Source organism: Pseudorasbora parva, chromosome 2 (assembly GCF_024679245.1).
Source record: "Pseudorasbora parva isolate DD20220531a chromosome 2, ASM2467924v1, whole genome shotgun sequence".
Classification (NCBI taxonomy): Eukaryota; Metazoa; Chordata; class Actinopteri; order Cypriniformes; family Gobionidae; genus Pseudorasbora; species Pseudorasbora parva.
The window spans coordinates 4,499,594-4,515,890 of NC_090173.1; the positions used below are offsets into that span (position 1 = coordinate 4,499,594).

General features: G+C 41.8%; 1 long non-coding RNA gene across 1 annotated transcript; it reads right to left on the reverse strand.

The window, feature by feature from the left end:
• Nucleotides 1-1,919: 1,919 nt before the first annotated feature.
• Nucleotides 1,920-15,979, reverse strand: LOC137090626 (uncharacterized). Its single transcript, XR_010907925.1, has 4 exons — nucleotides 15,877-15,979; nucleotides 15,615-15,643; nucleotides 2,656-2,724; nucleotides 1,920-2,503 (listed from the first exon to the last, which is right to left on the reverse strand). It is a non-coding gene; the product is annotated as an uncharacterized lncRNA (long non-coding RNA).
• Between the last annotated feature and the right edge of the window lie 318 nt (nucleotides 15,980-16,297).

The following is a 16,297-nucleotide window of genomic DNA, read 5'->3' on the forward strand; positions in this document are numbered from 1 at the left end:
TAAATTAACGATCAATTAATCGATTAATCGTTAACCATAATACTAAAATATGCATACACAGCAGTGGCTTGTAGCCGACAGCATGACAGGATGTGCAAATGCTGCTCAAAACGCCATGTTCACCAAATGAATGAGAAGGATTTTTTATCTAAACAAAGAGCTAGGTCTATGGGATTGTTATTTATAATTTAATTAAATGACTTATTTAATAACCAAATATAACCTGTAATACAACACGAACGCCGCCTCAGATCTGATTATTCAGAATGTGTGGACGCTCTTCCAAGAACAACGTGCTGAAACGTCACCTAAACCCAATAAATTCAAACGATTTATTAAAATATTGTTTTCACTAATGTTATGTAATGTGACAGTCCCAATAATAGTTATTATTAGTCGTGGTTGCTGTTTGAACTGCGTGAGCTTTAGCGGATGCGCTGAACAACACCGGTAAGCTCTGAAGCTCTTTGCTAGCGCATTATTTAACTCAACAAAAAGCTTCCTATATGAGATTAATACGATTTATATAAAGTTAACAAAATATTACAAATTATATATCTTTACAAAATGATGCGAATGCACAAGTGAACTTGAATTGAGTTGCTGATATTCATATTCAGAATGGGAGACGCGCTCTTCCTGGGACAACTTTCTGAACACGGCACCTTAACCCAATGACTTTACAACCATTTATTAAAATAGTGTTCTCATTTCTGTTATATAATATGACAGTCCCAATCATCGTTATTAGGCATTGCTCTGTATGCGCTAAAGCCGAAGCACTGAATGAAAACCGGTAGCCATCACTGACTGAAGCCATTTGTTAGTGCACTTTATTTTGCTAAAAGAAACGCATCTTATATGATTAATCACATATATAACGTTACAAAATAAATGTAATATTACAAATTACTTCAGCACAATCTGATGCGAATGCACAAGTGAACTTGAACTAAGTTACATGCGCGAGTCAGAATGCGTGACTCGTGTTGTGCACACGCTCTTCCTGGATCAACGCAATAAAACACACGGCAAATAAACCCAAATAATTAATAATCACAACGTTTTATTACAATAGTGTTCTCATTAATGTTGTGTAGGCTAATATGACAGTCCCAATCATACTAGTCATTATTAGTTGTGCATTGCTGTTGGAGCTGCACGCTGAAGATGATCACCGTCACGCTTTTACTACCGCTCGCCTCTAACGTTAATTATTAACCAAATGCTTCCTTATGAGATAAATCAGCTATAGATAGGCCTGCACAAAATAAACACAATATTACAAAATTTGCACAAAACAAAAGGCTTCGAATGCACATGCAAACTTGCAGTCATGATGGAGGTGTAACTCCAGCTGTAAAATGGTCCCAAATAGAACTCGGGCACGCTCGCATCATTTTTCCTCCCGTTTCGCGTTTGAGCCGCACGCACGCGCATGACCCTGCTTAATCGATGATCGATAAGTCTTATCGATCAAATGTCTTATCGACAATTATTCGATCATCGATTAATCGTTGACATCCCTAGTGTACACGTGTTGTGCACCGCCTTTAGTCTAATATTACAACACGCCCTTTAAATAACACAAAATACAGCGCTATTGACTTAAGAGCAGGTTTGTGTTGGTCAACGGTCCGTCGTTTTCATTTCCTCACAATAGCAATGCTCCAACAATGCTCCTGAACACACACATGGTTTTCAGACCAGACGCCCATGGGTGAACAGATCCGCCAGTGTATTTGAGAACTGAACTCAACATGAGAACTGCGTCAGGCTGAAACTAGCAAAAACACTTTGCACCATATTGTGCCGCGTGTATGTTAGGGTCCGAGGTTTTTTATGTCACATTTACAGAGTCTGTACAAGAAAATATTCATAATGATGGAAAATATATTTCACCATAAACATCTTTGACATATAGGCTATTTTATTATTGACAAATAGAATATAATATTTCAAACATTGCTGAAAGCTGCTGCTCAAATGACTCAAACACCAAATGATCATTCCTGTCATACAGTGATAAACACTTTCATCATCGAGTAGCTTTGGCTGTTCTCATAACTAGTGCAAGCTGAGAGTTAATTCATCTGCAGGAATAGATGATTTAATGAGAACGATCTAAGAGAGGAAAACTGTCCTCTAATCTCTAGACTTTAAACCGCAGACCCTGAATTAATAATACACACTAGCATTAACTGATCAACAAACAGACAGAAACTATAAAAAACATGTCAAACTGACCAAAATAAGCAATAACTACAAATCAATCAGAGCATCACTTGGGTTTGTTTGTTAACATATAAAAGACAGTGAAAGTATTTACACTGAATGAAACCCATAAGAATCATATTCCTGTGCTCATGTGGCTTTTGTGTTATTATTGGACTGATTTGTGATGGTTCTTGTTCACAGAGGTATAAAGTTGACTGCAGTCCTCCTGAACTCCAGCATTCACTCCTCTGATGGAAGCATACGTCACTTTATCATCACAGCGAACCTGAATCAACATCACAGTTATTGTCAAATAAGTTTTCAGAGCCAAAACAGTTTCGACACACAATTATTACAGCATGTTGTTTGAGCTCAAATTAAGACTTTTGAAGAAATGCACACAAGAATAAAACCGTTATAGGCCATGTGCATGCTCACCTTGTTCTTTTTGTCTGGGTTTTTACTGTACCCAGTGACCTCAGTATAAGTCACATCATCTGTCTGCCTCTAAACATCAATAGAAATATGGCACATCAAGTTATTAAAGGCCATCAGTACTGTTTTACACAGGTGCTGCAAATGTTTCAGGTACAATATGTGTAAATCTAGTGTTATGGCAATTTCATCAAGTTTTGTGAAAATCTATTATACAGACATGACATTAGGATGACAGATCTACTGTAACACAATAGAGAAAATAACATACACAGCAAAACTAATAGTGTTAAATGAGCTCTCCTGGGAGTATACGTGACACCATAACCAACACCACCTGATCAACTTTTCTTTTAACTTGTCTGGCTGTTACAACAGCCCAAATTAAATCTAATGTAAAAAAAAGTCAAGGGTTTGGCAGAGTTGAGATTATAAGGATGAATCTACTCCCACGCCTCCTATTTTTACTCCAGTCATTACCCATAAGAGTTCCAATTTCCACTTTTAATATGTTAAACAAATTATTATCTAAATTTATATGGCAACACAAAAGACCCAGAATTGAAATTAAAACACTTCATCTAGCTAAAAATAAGGGAGGCTTGGCTCTGCCAAATATAAAATTGTATCATTGGGCAGCTCAACTAGCAGCGATTGTGACTTGGAGCAGTGGTGATTAGGAAGCAAAGCTGACTCAAACAGAGCAAGAGGAAGTTAAGGGTGCACAACTGTCTTTATGGATCTAAAACATGTCAATAAAATGAAGATGAATGAATGAAAATGAATGGATAAAACATACAATAAAGATATGGACAGAAGTAAAGAAAATGCTTAAGGATGTTGGAACAATTACGCAAGCTATGCACATAGTGGGTAATATAGTTCCCGTTTCAAGGGAGCTCGAGCTGCGTCACCGCTGCGGGAATGCCTCTGCATGATTGCATCATGTAAGCACAGCATGTGTGTTGTTTGCCTGGGAGCTGGGGGCTGCTTGCCAGCACTGCAAGCTTTTATTATTAAGAACGCTGCGCTCCCGCCGGGCGCTCTTTGAGGAGGGCGCTTCAGCTCACGTTCCCCACGGCTCTGGCCCCGCTGCTGCCGAGGCACAGCGGCGGCTGCAGTCATGGGGTTCGCAATTGGATCTGGCAGCGGGGTTAGAGACGGGCTCTGCCTTATCTCTGCCTTTACCTGCCAGATCCATTGCCTCTACTCAGGGTTTGGAAGCACGCGCTGTGGTTTCTTCCACCCCGAGTGAGGCATCGATGCTGCAATTATCCAGCTCCGAGGAGGTGGATATTGTCAGTATCAACGCAGGTGGAAAAGAGGATTCGCCACTTCGTTCTCCTGCTAGTAAGGAGCTAGTGGATGTGTTGAAGCGCGTCGGTCAGAGAAGGAGCTCGAATCGCAAGTAAGTCTTTCCGAAATACTCTGTATTTGCTGTATTGCTTGGTGTATTAGTTACCAGAAGGAAGATACATTTCAATTTTGCACTTATTTCTTCTATTCATTACTTTATTCCGGGAGCTATTTACAATTGCACTTTAACCAGGGCAGTTTGAAGCGCGCTGTACGCAATTGTCAGCCGTTATCAAATAATAATTGTTGGCTTTTAGCTCAGGTAGTGAGTGATAGTTTGGTTTCGATTTGAGTCATTGGCAGCCTGTTGCGTTGATTAATCTTTGGGATAATTATAAAAGCGTCCACACCTGTTCTCAGTCAAGTAGTGATCAGAGTGTATTTAATAAGCGTGTCAGCGCTGTCGCGGTAGCATCAGCGGGAGCGTTCAGCCCTCGTGTTCAGCCGCCTCGTGTGAAGACCGACGAGTGTAAAGACATCTTTTTTTCGACTCTGCCTACGATCGACTAAGACCGACGAGTGTAAAGACATCTTTTTTTTTTACTCTACCTACGATCGACTAAGACCGACAAGTGTAAAGACATCTTTTTTTCGACTCTACCTACGATCGACTAAGACCGACGAGTGTAAAAGACATCTTTTTTCCGACTCTACCTACGAACGACTAAGACCGACGAGTGTAAAGACATCTTTTTTTCGACTCTACCTACGATCGACTAAGACCGACAAGTGTAAAGACATCTTTTTTCCGACTCTACCTACGAACGACTAAGACCGACGAGTGTAAAGACATCTTTTTTTCGACTCTACCTACGATCGACTCCACCGAAGAACGAACACCGAGAACGGACTTAAGTATTTATTTCTCTATCCTCTTTTTCCTACTCTCTTTTCTCACAATGTGCTTTCAATACATACCCACTATCGCTAACCCTCGCTCCACTATCAGATGCAGACGGCAGCGCAACACTGCTAATCTGCGTCCTATTCCTTCCTCTTCTAATATTCCTCCCTCCTTTTCTCTGGGTCTATGGAATTGTCAGTCAGCTGTAAACAAAGCTGACTTCATTCCAGCCTTCGCCACTCATTCCAATCTGAATATCTTGGCCTTGACTGAGACCTGGATCCGTCCAGAAGACTCAGCAACTCCTGCTGCTCTCTCTAACAATTTCTCTTTCTCACACACCCCTCGCCACACTAGCAGAGGTGGAGGCACAGGTTTTCACAAAAAACTGGAAATACTCAACCCACACCTCTCTCTAAAATAACAACTCATTTGAATACCATGCTATTACAGTTACAGCTCCTGCTAAAATCCATCTTGTAGTCATTTACCGGCCTCCAGGTCAATCGGGCACCTTTGTCTAGGAACTAGATGTGCTGCTATCCTCATTCCCTGAGGATGGCAGCCCACTTGTAATCCTTGGTGATTTAAACATCAATCTGGACAAACCGTATGCTACAGATTTTCACTCCCTTCTATCCTCATTCGATCTCAAACTCCTTACTACCTCACACACACACAAATCTGGCAACCAACTTGACCTCGTCTACATATGCAACTGCACTACAGAAAACACTTTGGTCAAACCCTTACACTTCTCTGATCATTTCTTCATAACATTTAATCTACATCTTACTACTCATTCACTTCCACTTCCTCTACCAGTTAGTTTCAGACGAAAACTGCGTTCTCTTTCTCCCTCTCACCTCTCCTCCGTTGTGTTATCCTCTCTTCTGTCACCCACACAATTCTCCTCTATGGATGTCAACACTGCAACAAACACTTTATGTTCCACTTTAACCTCTTGTCTAGATACTATCTGCCCTCTGTCTTCTAGGTCAGCTCGCGCTACTCCCTCTAATCCTTGATTATCTGATGTTCTTCGTGAACACCGGACCAAACTTAGGGCAGCAGAGAGAAAATGGCGCAAATCAAACGACCCATCTGACCTGACTATCAAAGTATCAATCTCTGCTCATTTCCTTCTCACAGGACGTCCATACAGCTAAATCTTCATATTTTCACAACAAAATCAACAGCACCTCAGACTCTCGCACACTTTTCAGAACTTTCAACTCTCTGCTCTGTCCCCCTCCACCACCTCTCTATCTGCAGACGATCTTGCCCATTTTTTTCACAGATAAAACCACACTCATCAGCAGTCAGTTCACACCTCCAACACACACAATTTTGAATCAGCCACATCCACAAGACCCCCGTTCTCAAGAAACCCAACCTTGATCCCACAGTTTTATCTAATTATCGTCCCATTTCAAATCTCCCCTTCATAGCCAAATTACTGGAAAGTACTGTTGCCACCCAGCTTCAGTCTTTTCTAGTTGAAAATAATCTTTTCGATCCTTTTCAATCTGGTTTCCGCCCTTTACATAGTACTGAAACTGCTCTAGTTAAAGTACTTAATGATTTGCTTCTCTTTGGTGATTCTGGTTCTCTATCTATGCTTTTGCTGCTTGACCTTAGCTCTGCCTTTGATACCATCTCCCATCAACTACTCATTCTTCGCCTTTCGGATGTGGGTATTTCTGGTGCTGCTCTTTCCTGGTTCTCCTCCTATCTCTCTGACAGACTGTTCTACGTTTCTCTTTCCGCTCACCCACTGTCCCCCTGAAGCAAGGTGTCCCTCAGGGATCCGTTCTTGGGCCATTATTATTTATAATCTATATCATACCTCTTGGTGAGATCGTACGCCGTCATGGTTTTAAATATCATTTTTACGCTGACGACATTCAATTATACACTACCTGTACATCCACTTTATCATTCACAACTGACAAAATCTCTGCTTGTGTACATGAAATAAAACATTGGCTTCATTCAAATTTTCTAAAACTCAACATGGACAAAACTGAGATTATTTTCACTGGACCTTCATTACTCACTAATAAAATTCCCACCAACTTCACCTGTGAGACTGCTGGCACTCTTATCAAACCATCTACTACTGTTAAAAATCTTGGTGTAATTTTTGATTCCTCTTTATCTTTCCACTCTCACATTAATTCCGTCACCAAATTAGCATTCTTTCATCTACGTCGCATCGCTCAACTCTGTCCCTTTATCAGTATCTCTGATGCTGAAACACTCATCCATGCATTTGTCACATCACGTTTTGATCACTGCAATGCACTTTTCATTGGCCTACCAGCTAGCTCCATTTCAAAATTACAATATATTCAGAACTCTGCTGCCAGACTACTCACACACAACAAACGTTCTGCTCATATTTCCCCAATTCTGCATGACCTTCACTGGCTTCCTGTGTCTTACCGTATTAAATTCAAAATTCTTCTTCTCACTTTTAAGTCTCTGCACGGCCTTGCTCCCCCTTACCTCTGTAACTTGCTTCTCCCCTTCAACCCTACTCGCTCTCTACGATCTGCTGATTCCAACTTTCTCGTTGTCCCTCGGCATCGCCTTGCTTCAATGGGGGGCAGATCATTCAGTGTAATAGCACCCAAATTATGCAACTCTCTACCCCGACCACTCCGTTTTGTTGCCACTATCTCTGATTTCAAATCCATGCTCAAAACACACCTCTTTTCTGAATTCTGTTATAGGTCTTAAATATGTTTTTTTTTTCACTCCGATTTCTGTATTATTATACTTGCACTCTCAATTGCCTACTGTTGTTCTGTCTACTCTGTTTGTCATTTGGCTTTATTGTTGTTTGTTTATTGTAAAGTGTCCTTGAGCTCTGGAAAGGCGCTATATAAATAAAACGTATTATTATTATTATTATTATTATTATTACATCCACAGCCAAACATCTTCTCTCCTCCTTCTCTACACTCACTAAAGATGGAGTATCTAAGCTTCTCCTCTCCAGCCATCCCACTACCTGCCCTCTAGATCCCATCTCCTCACATCTCCTACAAGCCATCTCCCCTACAATCTTACCAGCACTCACACACATCATCAACACAACTCTCTGCACCGGCATCTTCCCTACCACATTCAAGCAGGCTAGGTTAACCCCACTGCTTAAAAAACCCACATTAGACACATCACTTGTAAAGAACTACAGACCTCTCTACACCATTTCTCTTCTACCATTCATTGCGAAAACACTTGAAAGAGTTGTGTTCAACCAGGTCTCATCTTTCCTCTCACAGTCTAATCAACTGGACGTAAACCAGTCAGGCTTCAAAAAGGGCCACTCAACTGAGACGGCATTATTGTCAGTTACTGAAGCCCTGCGGCTGGCTAAAGCTGCATCCAAATCATCAGTCCTCATCCTCTTTGATCTATCTGCTGCCATTGAAACTGTGAATCATCAGATTCTTCTGTCCACCCTCTCATCTCTGGGCATCACAGGGACTCCTCTCCACTGGTTTGAGTCCTATCTCACAGGTAGGTCTTTTAAGGTTGCCTGGAGAGGAGAGGTATCCAAAACACATCAACTGACCACGGGGGTTCCTCAGGGCTTAGTGCTTGGACCTCTCCTCTTCTCCATTTACACTACATCATTGGGACCAATCATTCAGGCACATTGCCTCTCATATCATTGCTATGCTGATGACACACAGCTCTACCTCTCATTTCAACCAGATGATCCCACAGTAGCTGCACGAATCTCAAGCTGTCTGGCGGATGAAAAAACATCGGCATGGATGAAAAAACATCACCTGCAGCTCAATCTAGCAGAGACTGAGCTGCTCGTTTTCCCTGCTAACCCCACCATACAACATGATTTTACCATCCAGCTAGGTTCATCTTTGATTACTCCTTCATTACTCCTCCATACGCACGACAGAATTACTCGCTTCATTGAAAAGACAGGTAAAAACTCATCTCTTCCACGAGCACTTAATCTTACATAAAAATAAAAATAAAATCTTTCCTCCTCTATTTCTCCTTTCTTCTTCCCTTTTCTGGTTTTTGCTACTCTGAGCGGTATACAAATATTGGTATTTAGGGCAATTTTTGTGTTTCGTTGCCTCTTCTTGACGGATCACTTCCTGTTCTCCTGAGTTGTAAGCAGTGATGCCAGTAACGCGTTACTTAATAACGCGTTACTCTAATCTGACCACTTTTTTAGTAACGAGTAATCTAACGCGTTACTATTTCCAAACTAGTAATCAGATTAAAGTTACTTATCCAAGTCACTGTGCGTTACTATTTTTCTAAGTCTCCTTAATAAAAAAATATGTTTGCTTTCTTCTTGCGTCTGGGGGAATGAAGTGCGACAAGTCACGTTTTCAGCATGAGGGCAGTTCACGTCACGTGTAATACATATCACTCAGCGAGCGACACAAACGTACACAACAATGGAGGGAGGAGAGAGGTGCGCGTTTTCCAGCTGGAAATATAGCCACTATTTTGAGTTTGTGTCAGCTAAGGACGGCAATATTAAGGTTCGTTGTAAACTCTGTGCTGGTAACGACAAAGTGTTATCTACCTACAAAAACACTACGTCAAATTTAAAGAAACATCTGGAGTCGCAGCACTGCACAGTCAAACTTACAGCGCAAGTCCCACCAGGTGGTGCGAAGCTGAGAGATGAAGGTCCCCCACCACCCAAACAACAAAAGCTGGACTTCGGTGCAAAACCAGTAAGTGGGGGAGAGTTGAAGAAGTTGGTCGGGCAGTATGTTGTAGAGGAAATGCTTCCCATAAACACGGTTGACTCGCCCTCATTTCGTGCCATAATAAACAAGATCCCTACTACTGTCAATGCCGAGCTGCCTCACAGAACAGCTTTTTCTTCTTACATGGAGAAGGAGTATGCAGTGATGGAGGGTAATCTGAAGGCTACGCTGAATGAGGTCGACTTTGTGTCAACTACCGCGGACATTTGGACCGCTAACAATAGAAGTTATATGGGAGTAACGCTCCACTGGATCAGTAGATCCACATTAGAGCGCAACAAGGCTGCATTGGCATGTAGGAGAATTCGCGGTAGACACACTTATGATGTTATTGGTGCAGAAATCGAAAACATTCACTCTTCATTTGGACTACTCAACAAAGTAGTTGCAACAGTGACTGATAATGGATCCAACTTTGTCAAGGCGTTTAAAGTTTATCAGCCTGTCACAGAGTCCGATGATGAGACGGAGGAGGGAGAGCCCGCCCCCACAGATGATGATGTCACTTTTTTAGATCTGTCAGAAATCCTCTCAGCTGAGGATGAAAGTGATGGCCTGCTGTCTCTTCCCCCGCACCACAGGTGTGCTTCACACACCATCAACCTAATTTCCACAAATGATGTGGAGAAATATTTAACTTCCAATGCAGAAAGCAAGGCTGTGTATAGGAGCAGCACAGCAAAATGCACAGCTCTTTGGACCAAATCAAGTAGATCCACCCTTGCATCAGAAACAGTGGAGGAAGTCAGCAAAAGAAAGCTCCTGGTACCAACATCCACAAGATGGAATTCTTTTTTTGATGCTGTAAAGAGAATTGCAGAAATCCCCATGAGTGAGCTAAATACTCTGTGCACCAAGCTGGGAGTTAAGTGCTTCAAAGACCAAGAGTACCAGTTCCTGCATGAGTACTGCACCGCCATGAAGCCTTTGACTGCAGCACTTGACATTTTACAAGGTGACTGTCCTTATGGGACTTTACTTCCCACACTTGAAGTTCTGATGCAGAAGACCCTGGCTGTGAAAGATGCCCTCTCCAGGATGACTGCAGGCCTTCCAGATGCCATAGTGCAGGTGGGTTCCATCTTTTAAGCTAGTTAAAATTTCTTGCATCACACTATTCATGAATATGCAACAGAATATTCATTATCACTGCAAAATGAGATTTAAACAAATACAAATGTCAGTAGGTAACCTTAAAACAAAATTAAATTGATAATATTGATCCCACATTAGGCCTGGTTTGTAAGTAATTTAATGACATAAATAGTAGGCCTTGTAGGCATAAATGCATCAATTATATTTTTCAGGCTATCCAGACTCGTTTTGCCAGTGTGCTGGACGACAAAGATGCCCTTCTCGCAGCTGTCAGTTGTCCAAAATTCAAACTCCGATGGCTGAGTGATGCAGGTAGGAGGGAGCGAGTAAAAGAGCTTCTTATAGAAGAGTGCCGCCGCACAACTGCTCCTGCAGCACCGAGCCCTGCCAGTGTGCCCACCACATCTGCCAGCCAAGGTGAGATGGATTTTTTCACTTTTGAGGCAGAGCCAGAGGAGACCTACTCTGCAGAAAATGAAGTCATGGACTACCTGAGGTCAGCCTTTGACCTTCAGATTCTGCATCAGTTTTCAAACATAAAGAACATTTTTTTGAAGTATAACACTCCAACCCCATCAAGTGCTCCTGTGGAGCGGCTTTTCAGTCTGGGAGGTTTGGTGCTCACGCCTAGAAGAAATAGACTTTCTGACAAGAGGTTTGAGAAGCTTCTGTTAATGAGGTACAATCACTGGTTTACTCGCCCCACTCCACTTTTTCACTCATAACATGCGATTACAAGATAAGATTAGGCCAAAGTAACAAAAGTAGACATGATATCAGCCTAAATGTGGTGTTATACACTTGTTTTTTTGTTTTTGTTTTGTAGAACCACTCCTTGCTGCTCTAATGCTGTGAACAACAGGTTTAATGTTCATAAAACATGTTTTAAAGAATGTAATAGTTACATTTATAAACAATGTAGATTATAAATAGTAAGTTTTACTATTGCAGTGTTAACAGTTAAATATGTCAGGTCAAGAAAGACTGTCTTTATTTTATATTTTAGAAAAAACAATTTATGTTAAGTGAATTCAAGAAGATTGGCATTATTTTATGTCTTTTTTCAGGAAATAGTTCTGAAGTTCAACTTAAATGTCAGGAGATACATTGTTGTTAAAATGCACTTCCAATAAAGTGAGTGTTGGCAAAACCGGTTGTCATTTCTATGTTGAGGCGGCAGGGTTTTTTTCGGCAACGGCTGATTGTAACTAATAAAGTAACTTGTAATCTAACTTAGTTACTTTTAAAATCAAGTAATCTGTAAAGTAACTAAGTTACTTTTTAAAGGAGTAATCAGTAATCAGTAATCAGATTACTTTTTCAAAGTAACTGTGGCAACACTGGTTGTAAGTCACTTTGGATAAAAGCGTCTGCTAAATGCATAAATGTAAATTTGTTGAGCAGGTCTGGACTGGCCACAAGAAAGAGATCAGGAACGCCCATCTGTTAGAAGCAGATTAGATGAGCGTTTCCTTCCCGCGCACTCTGCTCAACCACCACGTCGGGGTTTGCCGTTTTTTTCCCGACCTCCACACTGAGGTGTCGAGGTCGTGGAATCACCCGGTTTCATCCAGGATTTTCAGCCCACAAACATCGACCTATAGCAATATAGTTGGGCTGAAAAGACATGGATATGGGTAGATGCCGAGGGTGGAGGAGACCATCCGAGCCATCACTCTCCCGAGTCGACATCATCCATCAAAGCCCCGACATTGCCAACCAAGCCATTAAGAGCTACATCACCTTGGTGAGCAAAGCACACTCGGCAGCAGGTCAGGCTGCGGCATGCTTGCACACTATCGCTATAGTGCAGGCATACCAAGCTGACCTGCTAAAAGATCTGGGGGAAAGTGAGGAGATCGGAGCTGATGTCATCAGAGAGCTCCGGTCTTCAGCCAATCTTGCTCTCGGTGCCAACAAGGAAATGGCCAGATCTGTTGGCCGTTCTATGGCAGCCCTGGTGGCCACGGAGAGACACCTGTGGCTAAACCTCACTGATATTAAGGAGAAAGATAAGAGCTTTCTGCTGGATGCGCCGCATTCAGGAGGCCAAGAAACAGTCTGCGGCACTCCAGCATTTTCTCCCTCGTAAACCCCAGACTTCTGCTGCTGCTGGGCGGGAGCAGCAGAAACCGAGTACGAGCTCCTCACACCGAGGGCAACAAAAACAGAGCGTTGCCACCCGTACCACTCCACAAAAGGGGTGGGGCGGGGGACGATGCTCTCAGACGCAGTCTTCGAAGGGTAAGGTGGATCTGAGGACCGTTATTATCTCTAAGAAGGCTGCGCTGACCTGGGAGTCAGGGTCGTGAGGGTGGTCCCCTCCGGAGGCAGGCGGTGTTCACCTCAGCATACGGTGCTCGCCTCCCTTCGATGCCCTCACAGGGTTGATCTGCTAACCCCACCGCAATGCCCGGGCGGCAGAGAGCCCTCGCGAGTCATTCGAGGATGGCTCGTGCCCTCCTACGAGGGTCTTATTACAGTTGGGCCAGTCGTTCCCTGCCGGTTCTCCGCTTCAGGGCGCTGCGCTCGCTGTGCAGAGTACATCAGAGGCTAGCCTGGAGAGGCTGCAGTAGATTTTTTGGCAGAGTGGGAGAATCTTCCAAATGTATCTCGTCGGGTCCTGCGTATTATAAGAAAGGGGTATGCCATCCAGTTCAGGTGTCGTCCACCCAGTTTCAACGAGGTTCTACCCACAGTGGTGGGCCCCGGGCAGGCTCTGGTTATGTCTCTAGAAGTACAGACTCTTTTGCAAAAGGGGGCTATAGAAAGGGTTCCTCCTCTCAGCAGGGAGTCGGGGTTTTACAGCCGGTCATTGTGCCAAAGAAGGATGGAGGGCTGTGGCCCATTTTAGATCTGTGCGTTCTGAATCGAGCGGTAGCGAAACTCAGTTTCAAGATGCTTACACTCTAAAAGAGGGTGTCACAGATCAGGTCCGAGGACTGGTTTGTCACAATAGATCTAAAAGACGCATATTTCCATATATCCGTCCTTCCACAGCACAGAAAGTTCCTTAGATTCGCTTTAGGGGGAGAAGCGTACCAATATCGGGTTCTTCCGTTTGGCCTAGGTTTGTCACCCCGCACCTTCACGAAGTGTGTAGACGCAGCTCTGGTTCGAATTCTCAATTACATCGACGACTGGTTAATTTTTACGCAGTCAGCACAGTTAGCGGTTCAACATTGAGATGTTGTTCTTGCTCATATGAGAAAGCTGGGGCTGAGATTGAACCCCAAGAAGAGTGTTCTTTTGCCATCTCAGAGAACTTCTTATCTGGGGGTTGCGTGGGATTCGACCACCATGCAGGCTCGCCAATCAGAGCCTCGTGTGGGATCGATTCTCTCAGTGGTCAAAGGGGTGAAACTAGGTGAACCACTTACTGTCAAACAGTATCAGAGACTGTTGGGTCTGATGGCAGCAGCATCCAACGTGATTCCTTGTGACCTGCTGTACATGAGACAGCTGCAGTGGTGGCTCAAGACCAAGGGGTTTTCCCCGAGAGGAAATCTCTCTCGTATTATTAAGATTACGCGGCGTTGCCTTCGTGCGCTGATTATATGGAGACAGCCTTGGTTCTTGGCTCAAGGCCCAGTGCTGGGAGTTTCTTTTCATCGAGTCACTCTAACGACGGATGCTTCCCTCACTTTTTAATCAGAGATGACACATAGTTAAAGAATATTTAAATGTTCTTTATTTTATTTTTTTGTTTTTTTGTATATCATTATATGGCTGTACATTATTATATCATGTTTGTGGAGATGTGAACACTCATATTAGTTGCAGCATTATATTTACACAGAATATTCTTATTTAGTATTATTATTATTTTTCTCTGTATTAATCTTGTTATTTTATCACTTGTCTCAGAAAGTGTTCTGTTTGTTTTAAATTGTTTATAAATATATTGTAAATATAAATAAAATGTCAAGAGTCAAGAGCCCAACTAAAGCAGAATACTGATCTCCATAATGGTGACTCAATTGTGATTTTTCTTCTTTGGCGATTCGGCTCGTTAACATCAGGTATCTTAAAAATAACAGTCAAACCTCACTCAAAGAATCACTTAAAGGGATACTTCACCGCTTTTTTATATTAAACTATATTATTCCCTTATCTAAGACGAGTTTATACGTACCTCTCTCGTCTCAGTGTGTGCACTTAATCGCTCTGACACTCAAATCTCCCCCTCTCCACTTTTAACAGAAATGAGAGAGAGGGGAAGATGTGAGGGAGAATGTTTCAGCCGGGACCATTTACTGTGCCGAGTCAAAGTACTCTCAGAAGTGCTATTCCACCATACATTATAGTTCTCCTTTTTAATCCGCTTAGAAGAGCGCCACATTTTATTTTGTGTCACCATACTTGATCGTACAGCGATTGAGATTTAAATGTATTTAAATAGAGCAATGTATTTAAATGTATTTAAACTATTTAAATGTATTTAAATAGGGCAAACGTGGAGGTGTGTGGTCGCTTCTTGATTTCTATTTGGTACCATAGTGAATGAACTGGGCTTATTGGGCTAAGCTAAATGCTATCAGATCATCACCGCGCGTCAGAGAGATTAAGAGCACACACTGAGACGAGAGAGGTGTGTATCAACTCGCTTTAGTTAAGGGAATAACATAGTTTAATATGAAAAAGGGGTGTAAAGTATCCCTTTAATTATCTCATTAACTTTAAGACTGTTCAGTGTTCACTAACACTTAAATAAACTCCCAGGAGAGTTCATTAAAGTTAATTTTGTCTTTGCTGTGCAGTAAAATTCAGAAATATACAAAATATCTATTTATCTGTGACTTTAGACCAGAAAGAGTACACATTTACTAACTTGTAATTGATCTGAATAATAAGACTTATGAACATTAATAACTCACGGATCGACCTGCAGTACTCACCACAGAGTCATCCGTGCCGCTTCTGTTCCCTGAAAAATAATGTCATGGGAATATTTATCAGACACACAGCCTCTAATGCATATGACTGTCAGTTTGTAAAAGAACATTTCTAGTGCTATAGAATAGAAATATTATTTTTAACTCATTGATTTCTCTTTACTCAGAGGAATTCTCTCTATATTACACATTTATTTTTATCTGTAAATAGTTAAGATGTCTTTTTGGCTGTTGTTACCAAATATGAGGAACTGTAAAAACTCACCGGCTCTTTTTTTCCAAATCAGCCAGAGAATAAGAGCAGGAAGGAGAAGGACGAATAAAACGGCAACGATCACAATCACAGAGAGAGAGCCTATAAAGAGAGAAACGTTCAGCATTACTGTTTAACCTTAAATACATGAAATGCAAATAAAGTTATAAATGTCTCATTAAAATCATAATTATCCATGTTCCTCATGAAGTAAATTTATACTTGCAAAGTACAGTGCATCCGGAAGGTACACAGCTTTTTTGCCTAATTCCAAAATGGATTTAATTCATATTTTTCCCCTCAGTTTTACAACAACAACAACAACAACAACAACAACAACAACAACAACAACAACAACAACAAAAACAATAATGACAACATAAAAGATTTTGTTTGAAATCTTTGCAAATTAAAAAAAAAAAAAAAAGTTCAA